Here is a 14,322-nt window from a genome sequence, read left to right on the forward strand (position 1 = left end):
ATGCTATGAATCCGGCCGGGCCGAACTCAACAGACAAAGCTCCTTCGAGTTGCGTCGTGATATAGCCCAATACAGAGGCGCCGCACACCCACTATGCTTCACAAATGAAGTAATGGGTCATAAAATCCCTGAGGGCTTCAAACCCGTAAACATCGAATCGTATGATGGCACAACAGATCCTGTGGTATGGATCGAGGATTATCTCCTTCATATCCACATGGCCCGCGGTGATGATCTACACGCCATCAAATACCTCCCACTCAAACTTAAGGGACCGGGCCGGCATTGGCTTAACAGCTTGCCGGCAGACTCAATCGGTTCTTGGGAGGACCTGGAAGCCGCACTCCTTGACAACTTCCAGGGCACTTATGTGCGACCACCGGGCGCCGATGACCTAAGCCACATAATTCAGCAGTCAGAGGAATCGGCCAGGCAATTTTGGACACGGTTCCTAACAAAGAAAAACCAGATAGTCGACTGTCCGGACGCAGAGGCCTTAGCGGCCTTCAAGCATAATATCCGTGACGAGTGGCTTGCCCGGCACCTGGGACAGGAGAAGCCGAAATCTATGGCAGCCCTCACGACACTCATGACCCGCTTTTGCGCGGGAGAAGACAGCTGGCTAGCTCACAGCAACAATTTAACCAAGAACCCTGGTAATTCGAATACCAAGGACAAAAGCGATAGGTCGTGTCGAAACAAACAAAAGCGCCGCGTTAACAGCGACAGCAACGAGGATACGGCAGTTAATGCCGGATTCCGAGGCTACAAATCCGGTCAACGGAAAAAGGCATTCAAAAGAAATACTCAGGGCCCGTCCAGTTTGGACCGAATACTCGACCGCTTATGCCAGATACATGGCATCCCCGAAAAGCCAGCCAATCACACCAACAGGGATTGTTGGGTGTTCAAGCAGGCAGGCAAGTTAAGAGCCGAAAACAAAGACAAGGGGCTGCATAGTGACGACGAGGAGGAGCCCAGGCTGCCGAACAATAGTGGACAGAAGGGATTTCCCCCGCAAGTGCAGACGGTGAACATGATATATGCAACCCACATCCCCAAGAGGGAGCAGAAGCGTGCGTTACGGGATGTATATGCGATAGAGCCAGTCGCCCCAAAGTTCAACCCATGGTCCTGCTGCCCGATCACCTTTGATCGAAGGGACCACCCCACTAGCACCCGTCACGGCGGCTTCGCCGCATTGGTTCTAGACCCAATCATTGATGGATTTCACCTCACAAGAGTACTCATGGACGGCGGCAGCAGCCTGAACCTGCTTTACCAGGATACAATGCGAAAAATGGGCATAGATCCCTCGAGGATCAAGCCCACCAAAACGACCTTTAAAGGCGTCATACCAGGTGTAGAAGCCAACTGTACAGGCTCAGTCACACTAGAAGTGGTCTTCGGATCTCCGGATAACTTCCGAAGCGAGGAGTTAATCTTCGACATAGTCCCGTTCCGTAGTGGCTATCACGCACTGCTCAGACAAACCGCATTCACAAAATTCAATGCGGTACCGCACTATGCATACCTCAAGCTCAAGATGCCAGGCCCTAGAGGAGTAATCACGGTCAATGGGAACACTGAACGCTCCCTCCGAATGGAGGAGCACACGGCAACGCTCGCAGCAGAAGTACAAAGCAGCCTCTCTAGGCAGTTCTCCAGTTCGGCCTTCAAAAAGCCAGACACTGTCAAGCGCACCCGGAGTACCCTACAACAAGACCACCTGGCACGTTCTGAGCTAGCGTAGCAATGCGGCCCCAACCCTAGCCCTCGCGATATAGCGAAACCAGTGCTTCACATACATAACTATGCTCTTGAAATACCATGGGCACAGGGGAAGGGGCACTATCACGGCACGCCCGAAATACGGCTTAAACCGCACCAGGGGCTGCCGGATTCCTTTTTTTTCTTACTCTCGGGACTCCATACTTCGGACGACCCGTTCGGCAATTCAACTGCCGCACAAACGATGCAAGATCCAGGAACGTAGACAAGTCACGCCGCATTATGGAACTTCCAGGTGGTCTCTATTGCGAGCAGTATACCTGTTTTTTATACAATTCCGTGGCCTGCCCCTGGCCAGGACATGTTAAATAGTCAACTTTCTTTTGCTTATCGCACTATTTGTATCGTTCCGCTTTCATAGCAACCTTTCTATAAACAATGCATAGCTTTTTGTCTATTTTTTGCATTATACTCTTTATATATATATATATGTTTATTAATAACATGTTGCATCCGCACACTGTGGTACGGAAAAAATACGCCAGGGGCTTCAGTACCCATCAATATGCGCGTGAGAAGTCCGTACACTTTCACAAGTGCGGCACCCCGAACTTATAACACTATATGCATCGGCTCCGAATCATGATTTGGGTCAATGGTTGGGTTTGCCCGGCTCCTATGTTTTGGTGCCTTACGTTCCGCTATATCGGCTAAGGTAGCACTAGGAGAACTACTGCGATTGTGCCCCAGTTGAGCTGGGCTGAGCACCTCAGTAGAGAGAGCTAAAACCGACTGTCATGATGAGGCGAGAGACTGGTCGCTGTTCGAGAGGATTTTCGAGTCCTTAAAGGCTTATGCCGCTTCGAGCGAGGAACCGGCTTTGTCCGGCCAAGGCGTGGATAGCGCCCCGAACTCGGTCTTCCGAATACTAGGGGCTTCGCCGAAATTTAAAATTATAGAGTTCTATGGCTAAGTGAGAGTGTTCAAGCATTATAGTCCGATTGCCTTGTTCGTTGTGCTGATCGCCTCCCTCGACGGACCCAATCATGGGAAAAAGAGCGCTCAGGTTTATCCTGAACACCCCATCACTAGTGGCATGGGGGCAGAAGCCGATGACTGGCCATCTCTCAATTTTTTGATAAACGGCCGCACAGAAAGTAATATTTTAAATTCAACAAGCATTGCTTAGCGCATATGAATAAGTTTTCAGCGCACAGGATAACACGAGCGAGTTCATTCAAAAATTACGTCCTTGGTACATTCATCCACCATAAGGCGGCACCAGCCAGAACATCCTTGTAATAGTTCTCGGGCTTGCGATGCTCCTTCCCCGGCGGTGGCCCGTCCCTCACAAGCATCTCACCGTCCAGCTTGCCCTAGTGCACCTTTGCACGGGCAAGGGCCCTACGGGCACCTTCGATGCAGACGGAGCGCTTGATGACCTCGAGCCTGGGACAAGCCTCCACCAGCCGCCGCACCAGTCCGAAGTAGCTCCCAGGCAGGGCCTCTCCAGGCCACAGCCGAACTATGAAGCCCTTCAAGGCCTGTTCGGCCACCTTGTGGAGCTCAACCAGCTGCTTCAGCTGGTCGCTCAAGGGCACAGGGTGTCCGGCGTCAGCGTACTGAGACCAGAACACCTTCTCCATCGAGCTGCCTTCCTCGGCTCGATAGAATGCGGCGGCATCGGATACGCTGCGGGGAAGATCTGCGAATGCCCCTGGAGAGCTCCGGATTCGGGTAAGTAACAAGTAGTTTACTTTTATATGTCTGCTTTGCATAGAGAATGCCTTACCCGCCGCTATCTTTTTCACCGCATCCAATTCCTGGAGGGCCTTCTGGGCTTCGGTCTTGGCAGATTTGGCAGTTTTAAGGGCCGCAGCAAGCTCGGACGCTCGCGTCTTCGAGTCGAGCTCCAAACTCTCATGTTTTTTCATGAGAGCCTGAAGCTCTTACTGCACCTCGCCGACCTGCGCCTCATATTTCTCCCGCCCGGTACGCTCCGTGGCCGCTTTCTTCTCGGCCTCGAACAGCGCCTGCTTGAGGGTCGCCACCTCAGTTGTGGCCCCTACAATAAGCAGTATACTCCTATCATTTTTTGCAATTGCGTCTTCTTATAGGCATTTTTTCTATAAGGTATCTCTTACCTTCTTTCTCCTCAAGCTGCCGTTTGGCAAGGCTGAGCTCTTGCTCGGTCCGCTCGAGGCCCTGCTTCAGGGCACCCACCTCCGCAGTCAGTGCGGCGGTGGCCAGCAGCGAAGCCTGCATACGTATATTGACTCCTTTTTAGTTAGACTCCTGCGATATTTAATAGATCCTCTATTCGGCTTTTCTTTCCGAACCCCAAACAGAGCATCAGGGGCTACTGTCTATGCGGTAATATTTTTACATACTTTTTACTTACCTCGAAGCCTGTTAGAAGGTTAGCACAAGCTTCAGTCAGTCCGCTTTTGGCGGACCGAACTTTCTGGACCACCGTACTCATGATGGTATGGTGCTCCTCATCGATGGAGGCGCCCTCAAGCACCTCCAGCAGATTGTCCGGCGCCTCCGGTTGGAGGGAGGACGCCGGCTCAATAGGCTTGCTCCTCTTGGCAGGAGTTCGCCTGCCGCGGTCCGGAACCGTTGATGATTCCGGCGCGGTGTCCGGCTTAAAGCCGGACTTGGAGCCCTGGGGGGTCTTGTCCCCTTTACTCATGGAGTCCGAGAGGTCGCCTCGCGGCTCGTCCTGGACCGCCTCCTCTGGCCCCGGAGTTTGTCGCGACGCCACTTCGGCGTCATCCGCAGCACAGGGGGAGGCAGCAGGCGGAACTGAATTCACGTCCGATGAATCCAGGGAGCCGCTCGACGACTCGTCGAGCCCGTCCTTGGGCGGGCTGCATGATTACATTCGACATTAGGGAAAGCTGTGCAACAAAAGGAATATCATGAGTTGCTCTGGTATCCAAATACTTACGATTTCGCCGGACGCTTGGCCCTGTCCGGCCACTCCTCTTCATCCTCGTCGGCGTCGGGGGCGTAGTCCGGCGAAGGGGTTTTCCTCTTCTTTGACCCCTCGGCCCCCCTACTGGGGCGGCCTTCCTCTTCTTTCCTCCCCCCGCTGGAGGGGGAGAGGCTTCTTCTTCCTCCTCCTCGTCTTCACGGGAGGAGTGCGTCTCGGACTCGTCGGACGACCTTGAAGGGGTGGCCTTCTTCTTCTTGGCCTTCTTCTCCGGCACCACATAAGGTGCCGGAACCAGCAGCTTCACTAGGAGAGCAGGGGCTGGGTCTTCAGGCAAGGGAGCCGGACAGTTAATCAGTCTGGACTTCACCTGCCAAGCCTGTCAAAGGTGAGGGAGTTTAGATCCCGCATAGAGTCAAACTATGAAGAAAACTTAACATCCTGTAAAAGATGAAAATATTTTACCTCGCCAGCAGGACGCTGCGAGCTGAATCCGCGGTCTTCGGAGGCGGATGTGGGAGCCTCGGCGCCTTTGGTTAGCCCCTTCCAGACATCTTCGTACGTCGTGTCGAAGAGCCTGCTCAGAGTTCTGTGCTGCGCCGAGTTGAACTCCCACAAATTGAAGTCCCGTTCTTGACACGGAAGGATCCGGCGGACGAGCATGACCTAGACTACGTTGACAAGCTTGAGCTACTTGTTCACCAGGGACTGGATGCATTTTTGTATTCCGGTCACCTCTTCTTCGTCGCCCCATGACAAGCCCGTCTCCTTCCAGGACGTGAGCCGCGTAGGGGGTCCAGATCAGAATTCAGGGGCTGTGATCCACTTCGGATCGCGTGGCTCGGTGATGTAAAACCACCCTGACTGCCACCCCTTCAAGGTCTCCACAAAGGAGCCCTCGAGCCATAGGACGTTGGCTATTTTGCCTGCCATGGCACCTCCGCACTCCGCCTGGTTGCCGCGCACCACCTTTGGCTTGACGTTGAAAGGTCTTGAGCCAGAGGCCGAAATGGGGGCGGATGCAGAGGAAAGCCTCGCACACGACGATAAACCCTGAGATATTGAGGATGAAGTTCGGGGCCAGATCATGGAAATCTAGGCCATAGTAGAACATGAGCCCGCGGACAAATGGGTGGAGAGGAAAACCCGGTCCGCGGAGGAAGTGGGGAAGAAATACTACCCTCTCATGGGGCCTTAGGGTGGGGAGAAGCTGCCCCTCCTCAGGAAGCCGGTGCGCGGTGTCTTTGGACAGGTATCCGGCCTTCCTTAGCCTTTTGACATGGCCCTCTGTGATGGAGGAGATCATCCGTTTGCCTCTCGCTCCGGACATTGTTGGAGAAGGTTGAGGTAGGAAGTGCGGGCTTGGGCGCTGGAGCTCGGGTGCGCAGAAGATGGATAGGCAAAGGAGGAAGAAGGCGTAGGTAAAAAGGTGGATCCTTATCCCCTTATATGAGAGATGCGACCATGCGTCCCCACCAGCCTAGTAAAACTCGCTTGCCTCCCAAGCGCCGTGATAAATGGCGCGGTTGGGTTACCCACGTCCGTATTGATGAGAATCCCGTAAATGGGGGACACGATCTCTGCTTTGACAAGACGTGCCAAGGAAACCGCCTCGCAAAACACGCTGAGGTGGAAAAGTGAAAACAATTCGAATAAAGGCTTGGCCGTAGTGTGATGTCACGCTGCAGAATACGTCAGCAGATTAGATTTGTGTTAATATTATTCTCTCTGTGGCAATACGTGGAAACTTATTTTGCAGAGCCGGACACTACTCTTGGTGTTTACAAACTTTTATGAAGAATTTGGAGGAGGAACCCGCCTTGCAATGCCGAAGACAATCTACGCGTCGGACTCGTCGTCATTGAAGCCTAGTTCAGGGGCTACTGAGGGAGTCCTGGATTAGGGGGTGTTCGGGTAGCCGGACTATACCTTCAGCCGAACTCCAGGACTATGAAGATACAAGATTGAAGACTTTGTCCCGTGTCCGGATGGGACTTTCCTTGGTGTGGAAGGCAAGCTTGACGATGCGGATATTCAAGATCTCCTACCATTGTAACCGACTTTGTGTAACCCTAACCCTCTCCGGTGTCTATATAAACCGGAGGGTTTTAGTCCGTAGGACAACTTCATCATACAACAATCATACCATAGGCTAGCTTTAGGGTTTAGCCTCCTTGATCTCGTGGTAGATCTACTCTTGTACTACCCATATCATCAATATTAATCAAGCAGGACGTAGGGTTTTACCTCCATCAAGAGGGCCCGAACCTGGGTAAAACATCGTGTTCCTTGCCTCCTGTTACCATCCGGCCTAGACGCACAGTTCGGGACCCCCTACCCGAGATCCGCCGGTTTTGACACCGATACTCCTGGTCTCAACGCTGCTGATATTCACAGGAAGAAGCAGATCTACGACCCCGTCGCCCGTGCTGAGTCCGCCTCTCAGGTGCCCCCATCCAAAGCTTATGATCCCTGTTTAATCTACAAAGCTACTAGCCATACTCCTACTAGTTGTCCGCAAGCCTTTTGTGAGAGATGCAGTAAGATGGGACATCTAGCCTCGGTTTGTGTTACTTTCCTACCATGGGAGTGTGTGGCACCGATGTGTGCTTTTCAGGCCAAGGGCCAGGGGTTTCTATATCCCAGACTCATGCACTGCTAAGCAATTAAAAGAGAGAGCTACTAGTGTAGTTATCACAGTGATAGAGGGAGAGGCTAGTGTGGAGGAGCTTGAGGATGCTTTCTCTGACTATATTGGGACCAAATGGCACTGTACTGCTCGCTCTATTGGTCCCAATACATATGTCATGCGCTTCCCTAATCAGAGAGATGTTAAAAAAGCATGTTATAATGATAAAATGACGTTGAAATCTTGTGGAGTTGTGGTGAAAATTGTCCCCTGGTCGGCTAATGTTGGGGCTAAAGGTGTGATGGAAATATCTTGGGTCAAGGTTGCTAACGTTCCATTGGAGAGGAGGAACGAGAGAAATTTGGCTTATGTTTCATCTCTGGTAGGTGTACCACTTGAAATCGACATGGACACCCTACATAAGCCAGAATTTGTACGGGTCCGGCTGGGATGTCGCAATGTGGATGAGCTACCTGGAGTTGCAGAAGCAGTCTTGGGCACACATTTCTTTGACTTCTTCTATGAAGTTGACAAGGTTTTGGTGAGAGACCCAGAAAGAGAACTTAAGAGTGCCCAGGTTGGCAATGTAAAAGGAAATTCATCATATGATAAGCAGTTCTCTTGGACATGCCCCAAGTCTAATGAAAAAGAGAAAGGGATTGGACCCAGTAAGTTTATGGACAATGGGAAAAATGCCCCGATTGAGTCGGTGGAAGAAGAACAAGAGAAATCTGAAGGAACTGACGATAATACTCTCCTGATTGAAACTATTGCTGATGAGGCATGCGAAAGAGAGGACATGTTTAATCCATCATAATTCATGTTGTAAAGAAATTTGAGCAGCATATGGATGTGATACAGGTAGTTAAAAGTAATTCTGATAATGACTTGATTTCAAAAGATATATCTGCTTTGCATATATCTCATTTGGATCAACAAAAAAATGAGCAGGTCGAGGAGCTTGAGGGAGAGGAGTTTGAGAAGGAAGGGGGGAGACTGATTATATGGTACAGTTCCCTACATCCTCAGATGATATGGGGGAAGTGATTCCTACTCCTCCTCTTATCCCAGAAGCTGGCCTAAGGCTCAGTGTGAGGACTATGCAGAATATGGAGGCCAAGATGCAGGATAAAGCTATTGCTATCTCAAAAAAAAAAAGAAATCTGGAAGGTAATGAACCGACCGGTAACTCTTTTGAAGTTTTGTCTAATCATGAGATGATGCTTAGAGCAACTAAAATGGGAGTGTTGATCCCTGATAATAATTTTGCTAGTATTGATATCTTAAGAGAGTTGGAAAGGATCAGGAGTGAGGGGGGAAAACAGATACAATATCTGAAAATGGTGTAGAAGGTAAAATGTTATACATCACTAATGGCAAAGGAGATATGACTCCTATCAGTGATGATTGGGCAGAAGATGTAGATGAGTTAGAAGAGGAATTTACCTTGGTCAGGTCTAGGAAAAAGAGAAGCCCAAAAGCCCATGTGGTTATCTCTAGGCAAGTGACTAGGAGTCAAAACCCTGATAGGGGTGGAAAGAAAAAACCTGGTAGCCCTGTCCATCATTCCAGGGCCGCCAAAGGGAGGGGTAGAAAAAATACTGGTATTAAATGATATGTCTCTTTTGGAATTGTAGGGGGGCAGGAAAGAAAGGAATGAGCTCCTGCCTCTCTCACATCATTAGAGATCATTCCCTGGACTTTATTGGTCTACAAGAGACTCACAAAAAAAGTTATCTGGATAGTTTCTTTAGAAAAATTGAGCCATACCAGACATATGAATGGAATTTTGTTCCATCTATAGGCAGATCTGGGGGAATCCTTTGTGGAGTGAGAAAAGAAAGGTTTGAGGGAGTAGTGTGGAAAAAGGGTAGGTTTATCCTGCAAGCTTCTTTCTTTGATAATAAAGAAAAAAAGAAGTGGACTCTTTGCACTGTATATGGTGCTGCACATGATAAAGATAAGGATCACTTCCTAACTGAACTGTCTGAGTTCTGTAGCCATATATCATCCCCTTTACTTATTGGGGGAGACTTTAATATTCTTAGGCATGCTGGGGAAAAAAGCAAACCATGGAAACATACCCCTTACTCTGATTTATTTAATTCTTTGATCAATGCTATGTCTTTGAGCGAGGTTTATATGAGTGGGGGATGTACACCTGGACCAATGGCCAATCCCATCCAACTCTGGAAAAATTAGACCGTATCCTTATGAGTAGTGACTGGGAGGACATTTTCCCTCAAGTCAACATTAGGAAATTGGTCAGAGATGTATCAGATCATAACGCTCTTTTGCTGTTCTCTGACAACCATGTTGTCAGATCTCCACAGACAAGAGAGTTTAGATTTGAATTAAGTTGGTTGAAATCAGATGAGTTTCTTCCCTTAGAGGAGAAAATCTGGAATCAGTATGTGAAAGCCACTGACCCAATTGATATTCTAAATATCAAATTAAAACGGTTCAAAAAATTCTTCAAAGGATGGGGTTCGAATAAATTCGGTCATGAAAAAATCAGAAAAAGGAAAATCAGAGAAGAGCTGAGACTGATTGAGGAGGAGGAAGAGAAAGGAAATATGGATCCTGGTATCTTTTGTAAGAAAACTGAGTTGTTGGTTGAGCTAAATGAGATTCTGATCAATGAGGAACTATTTCTGCTACAACAATCTAGAGAACGCTGGTTGCTTAAAGGAGATAGTAATACTGCCTACTATCAAAAAATTGCTAATGGGTATAAGAGGAAAAACACCATTCACTCAATGAATGTAGGTGATGTTACTATTGAAGGAACAGATAATATTTTAAGGCATGCCACTGACTTCTATAAGTCTTTGTTTGGTCCAGCCCCTGGGAATTTATTTTTACTTGACCCTGAAATCTGGGGGGATAACGAGAGATTAGATGAGGCTGATAATTTGATCTTGACTAGACCTTTTTCTGAAGAAGTTAAAACAACGCTGTTCTCGATGAACAGTAACAGAGCCCCAGGGCCTGACAATATACCTGCTGAGTTTTACCAGCATTGTTGGGAGATTATTAAAAAGATATAATGAATCTTTTCGTAGCATTTTATGAGGGGAGATTGGATGTGCATAGGCTTAACTATGGCATTATCACCCTGCTCCCAAAAGTTAATGGAGCTAACAAGATTCAGCAATTCAGACCCATATGCTTGCTTAGATGCCCCTACAAACTGATCGCCAAAGTTCTAGATAATAGAGCAGCTCCCTTCGCTGATGTGTTGTTCAGTAAACACCAGAATGCCTTTATTAAAAACAGGCACATCATGGATGGGATCATGTCCCTCCATGAGATCTTACATTACACCCATATTAGGAAGAAAGTAGGGATTGTCATTAAGCTAGATTTCGAGAAAGCCTATGACAAGGTGAATTGGGAATTTTTGCTACAAAGCTTAGAAAATAGAGGTTTCGGCGCCACTTGGTGCGGGTGGATGAAGAAAATCATTCAAAATGGTACGGTTAGTGTCAAATTAAACAACACCTTGGGCCCGTATTTCCAAAGTCACAAAGGAGTTAGACAAGGAGATTCTATCTCTCCCTTCTTGTTCAACATTGCAGCTGAATGTTTGTCCAAAATGGTGCGTCAAGCGCAGAATAATGGACTGATTACTGGGCTTGCCCCTGAATTGGTGGAAAATGGTGTGGCTATCTTGCAGTATGCGATGATACGGTGATTTGCATCGAGCATGACCCTGAGAAAGCTCTAAATATGAAAATATTGCTCTATATGTTTGAATTAATGTCAGCATTGAAAATCAATTTCCAGAAAAGTAAGATTTTGCGTGTTGGTGGGGATGATGATATTCTGACAACATATGCTGATATGTTTAATTGTCAAATTGGACACTTCCCCATGAAATACTTGGGAGTACCAGTAAGCTACTCGACTTTAAGAGGAGTGGACTGGGAATTTTGGAAGAAAGGTATGTTAAAAGATGTGAATCCGGTTTGGGGAGTAATGCTTCTTCGGGTGGTAGACTAACTTTGCTTAATGCTAATATCTCTAGCATTGCCTTTTACTATCTATCCATGTTCTTGCTGTCAAAAACTATGATTGCAAGATTGGATAAACACAGAAGGAGATTTTTTTGGCAAGTTTCTAAGAATAGGAAAAGGTATTATTTGGTCAAATGGACCAGGATCTGTCGATCTAAAAACAAAGGGGGGCTGGGAGTTAAAGACTTGCATAAACAGAATCTCAGTTTGCTTGCCAAGTGGTGGTGGAAACTGGAGACCAAAAATGGTTTATGGCAAGATATTATTAAGGATAGATATCTCCGAAGAGATACTATTGCCTCGGTTAAAGGGAAAACCAGCGACTCCCCATGCTGGAAGGCGATAATGAAAGTAAAAGATCTTTATATGGCAGGTAGACGCGTGGTGATACAATCTGGCAATATTGCCAGACTCTGGAGGGATCCTGTTGGGGATCAAGTGCCATTTTGTGAACAATTCCCCAGATTGTTCTCTATATGCATTTACCCTGAATGTACTGTCAATACCTGTCTAACGGCTCCTGTCTTTCTTTCGAAGAAGGCTAAACTATGAAATGGGGGAGCAGTGGCATCAGATAGTAGATACAGTCAGTAAGATTTGTATTTCTAGTGAGGATGACAAAATCAAATGGGGGCTAGGGTCTAAAACCTACTTCACCACTCGCTCAGCTTATGCTTTCTTGGAGAGACATATTGTGGGGTGTGACTATAACTGGATCTGGAGGGCGAGTATACCTCTGAAGATCCAAATCTTTATGTGGCAATTATCGCAAAATGCAATCTTAACCAGAGATGTAATGAAGCACAGGGGGTGGAAAAAAGATCCCAAATGTTCATTTTGTGCAGCAAAAGAGACATCCTAGCATCTCTTCTTTACCTGCCCAGTGGCCAGGGTAACTTGGAGAGCGGTGGCTTGTATGTTTGGGACTGATTTATGCCCAAATAATCTATGGCAAGCATATGCATGGTGCCACTCGTTTTTCCCAGAAGGGGAAGTATTTTACACGGTGGGGCATTGCTGCCATATGTTGGGCGATTTAGACGTGTCGTAACAGAGTTACTTTTGAATTTGTACCTCCCAGAAACCCATTTGAATGCACTTTCTCTGCTTGTGCTCTCCTTTGTTATTGGGCAGGGTTGATGAAACAGCAAAAGGATGCGAAGGACCTGAGGACTGGAGCGAACATGCTGAAGAGCAATGCCTCAAGACTGATGCAGATCTGTGCGTGGCGCATCGGGAAGATGGAGCCTGCTGAGACCAGAACAAAATAAGAAGACAAAACAAAGGGGTGGTTCCTGCTGCTATTGCTTGGAAGGAAAGCTGTTTTTGCTGGTTTTGTGTGGGTTGGGTGCTTAGGCCCTTTTGTCCTTGATTACTAAACAGTCTGTTGGTTTCGGTCTGATGCTGTGATGTGATGGTGTCGTTGGGTTTTCGCCCCACAGTAGGTAATCTTGATGGCGAGTGCTTACAGTGGGTTTCCCGGCGATGCCTGAACCCGCTTTCTCCTTTCCCGCCTCTTTCTCGGGAGATTCGATGTATTTCCGTTATGTCACAATAATGGAAAGGGGTAATGCCCGGTTCAAAAAAAACTCTATCCTGCAAGCCAAACGCGTGGTATCGTCGCCAAAATTGGCTATCCCTCATCCAACCAGGGATACCGGCCAACCAAATGCCACCATTACCATGAGGTGGCGGGCTATCCAGGGTTTGAGCCCGGTCTCTATTTCCCCTTAGGACCAAGTCGTTTTTTTCATAATGAGAATGCCAGTTACTCCTTTTTATTTGGTATTTCGATTTGAAAAAAAAAGTGTCAGATTTTAGTGAAAAATTAGTGGGTGTTCTAAAAGATAAATATTACAGACTATTTCGCAAAAAAGGGTATCATTAGCGTGCTTTTGCTTGTTTCCTAAAGATCGTTTCACCGAATTTCTCGAAGGGAGGAGGACATATGGTCCTGTTTGTCGTGTGATTTTTTATTTCAAAACTGAGGCAAAAGATTTGCCTCATATAGAATGAAAGATTACTCACGCAAAATAATAGACCCTGGTTTTTTTGCTCCGGCGGTGATCCAAAGATTTGCCTCGTTAGTGATAGTAGTGAGTGAAATTGGCGATGGGGCGCTCTTATGCTGGAAGACCCGGGCATTTCTTTCGTTCCAAATGATCCATGACACGATCATGGCCAGCAAGGCCATCGCCTTTCTGTTGGGGACTCTTGTGCCGGTTCGATTTGTCCACCAATTCTTGAAGGAAACATCCAGATGCCACAAGAAGGAGTCCATTTGTTCCAGCCGGAATTTCTCATGACCATCTTCCAAAGCCGAATGGAGTAGCGGCACTTGAAGAAGAGATGTGGCCCACTCTCTTGCTCCCTTTTGCAAAGAGGGCAAAGACCATAGTTTGGCCATCCCGCTTGGAAAGCCTGTCAGTTGTTCAGATTCTATCTTGGATAGCCAACCAAGTAAAGAACTTTGCCTTTGACGGTGCCCAAACCTTCCAAATCATGTTCTCCATGGGAGAGAGGACCAAACAAAAAAAATTGTGCCTTATAGGCGGAGGCTGCGGTTTAGTGCCCAACGGCCGTGTGCTTCCATATAATAGTATCCTTGAAAAGCTCATCGGAATAGAAGTTATGCACGAGCGTCCAAAGCGTGAAGAATTGCCGGATGTGCTCGATGGAGATGACTGTGGAGGGGTTGATCTTGAGGGTCCAAGTGTTGTTTTTTAGGGCCTCCCACACCTTCCAATTTTTTCTAATGGAAGCCTCAAAGATTAGTGGAGCAATATTCTTTTGGCTTGGTTCGATGTAGCCAAGGGAAGTCCCAGAAAGATGTTTTGGCCCCATTCCCCACAGTAATGGTAGTTGAGGCGTAGAAAAAATATTGATCCTCCTTGTCACATGGATTGCCCAATCCGCCCCACATCTTGCTTGGCTCTGCCCATTCAAACCATGGCCATTTCAGGGGCTGATAATCTCCGTTGTGTTTTGCCAATAATGGCTAGACA

This window comes from Triticum dicoccoides, chromosome 7A (assembly GCF_002162155.2).
Source record: "Triticum dicoccoides isolate Atlit2015 ecotype Zavitan chromosome 7A, WEW_v2.0, whole genome shotgun sequence".
Lineage (NCBI taxonomy): Eukaryota > Viridiplantae > Streptophyta > Magnoliopsida > Poales > Poaceae > Triticum > Triticum dicoccoides.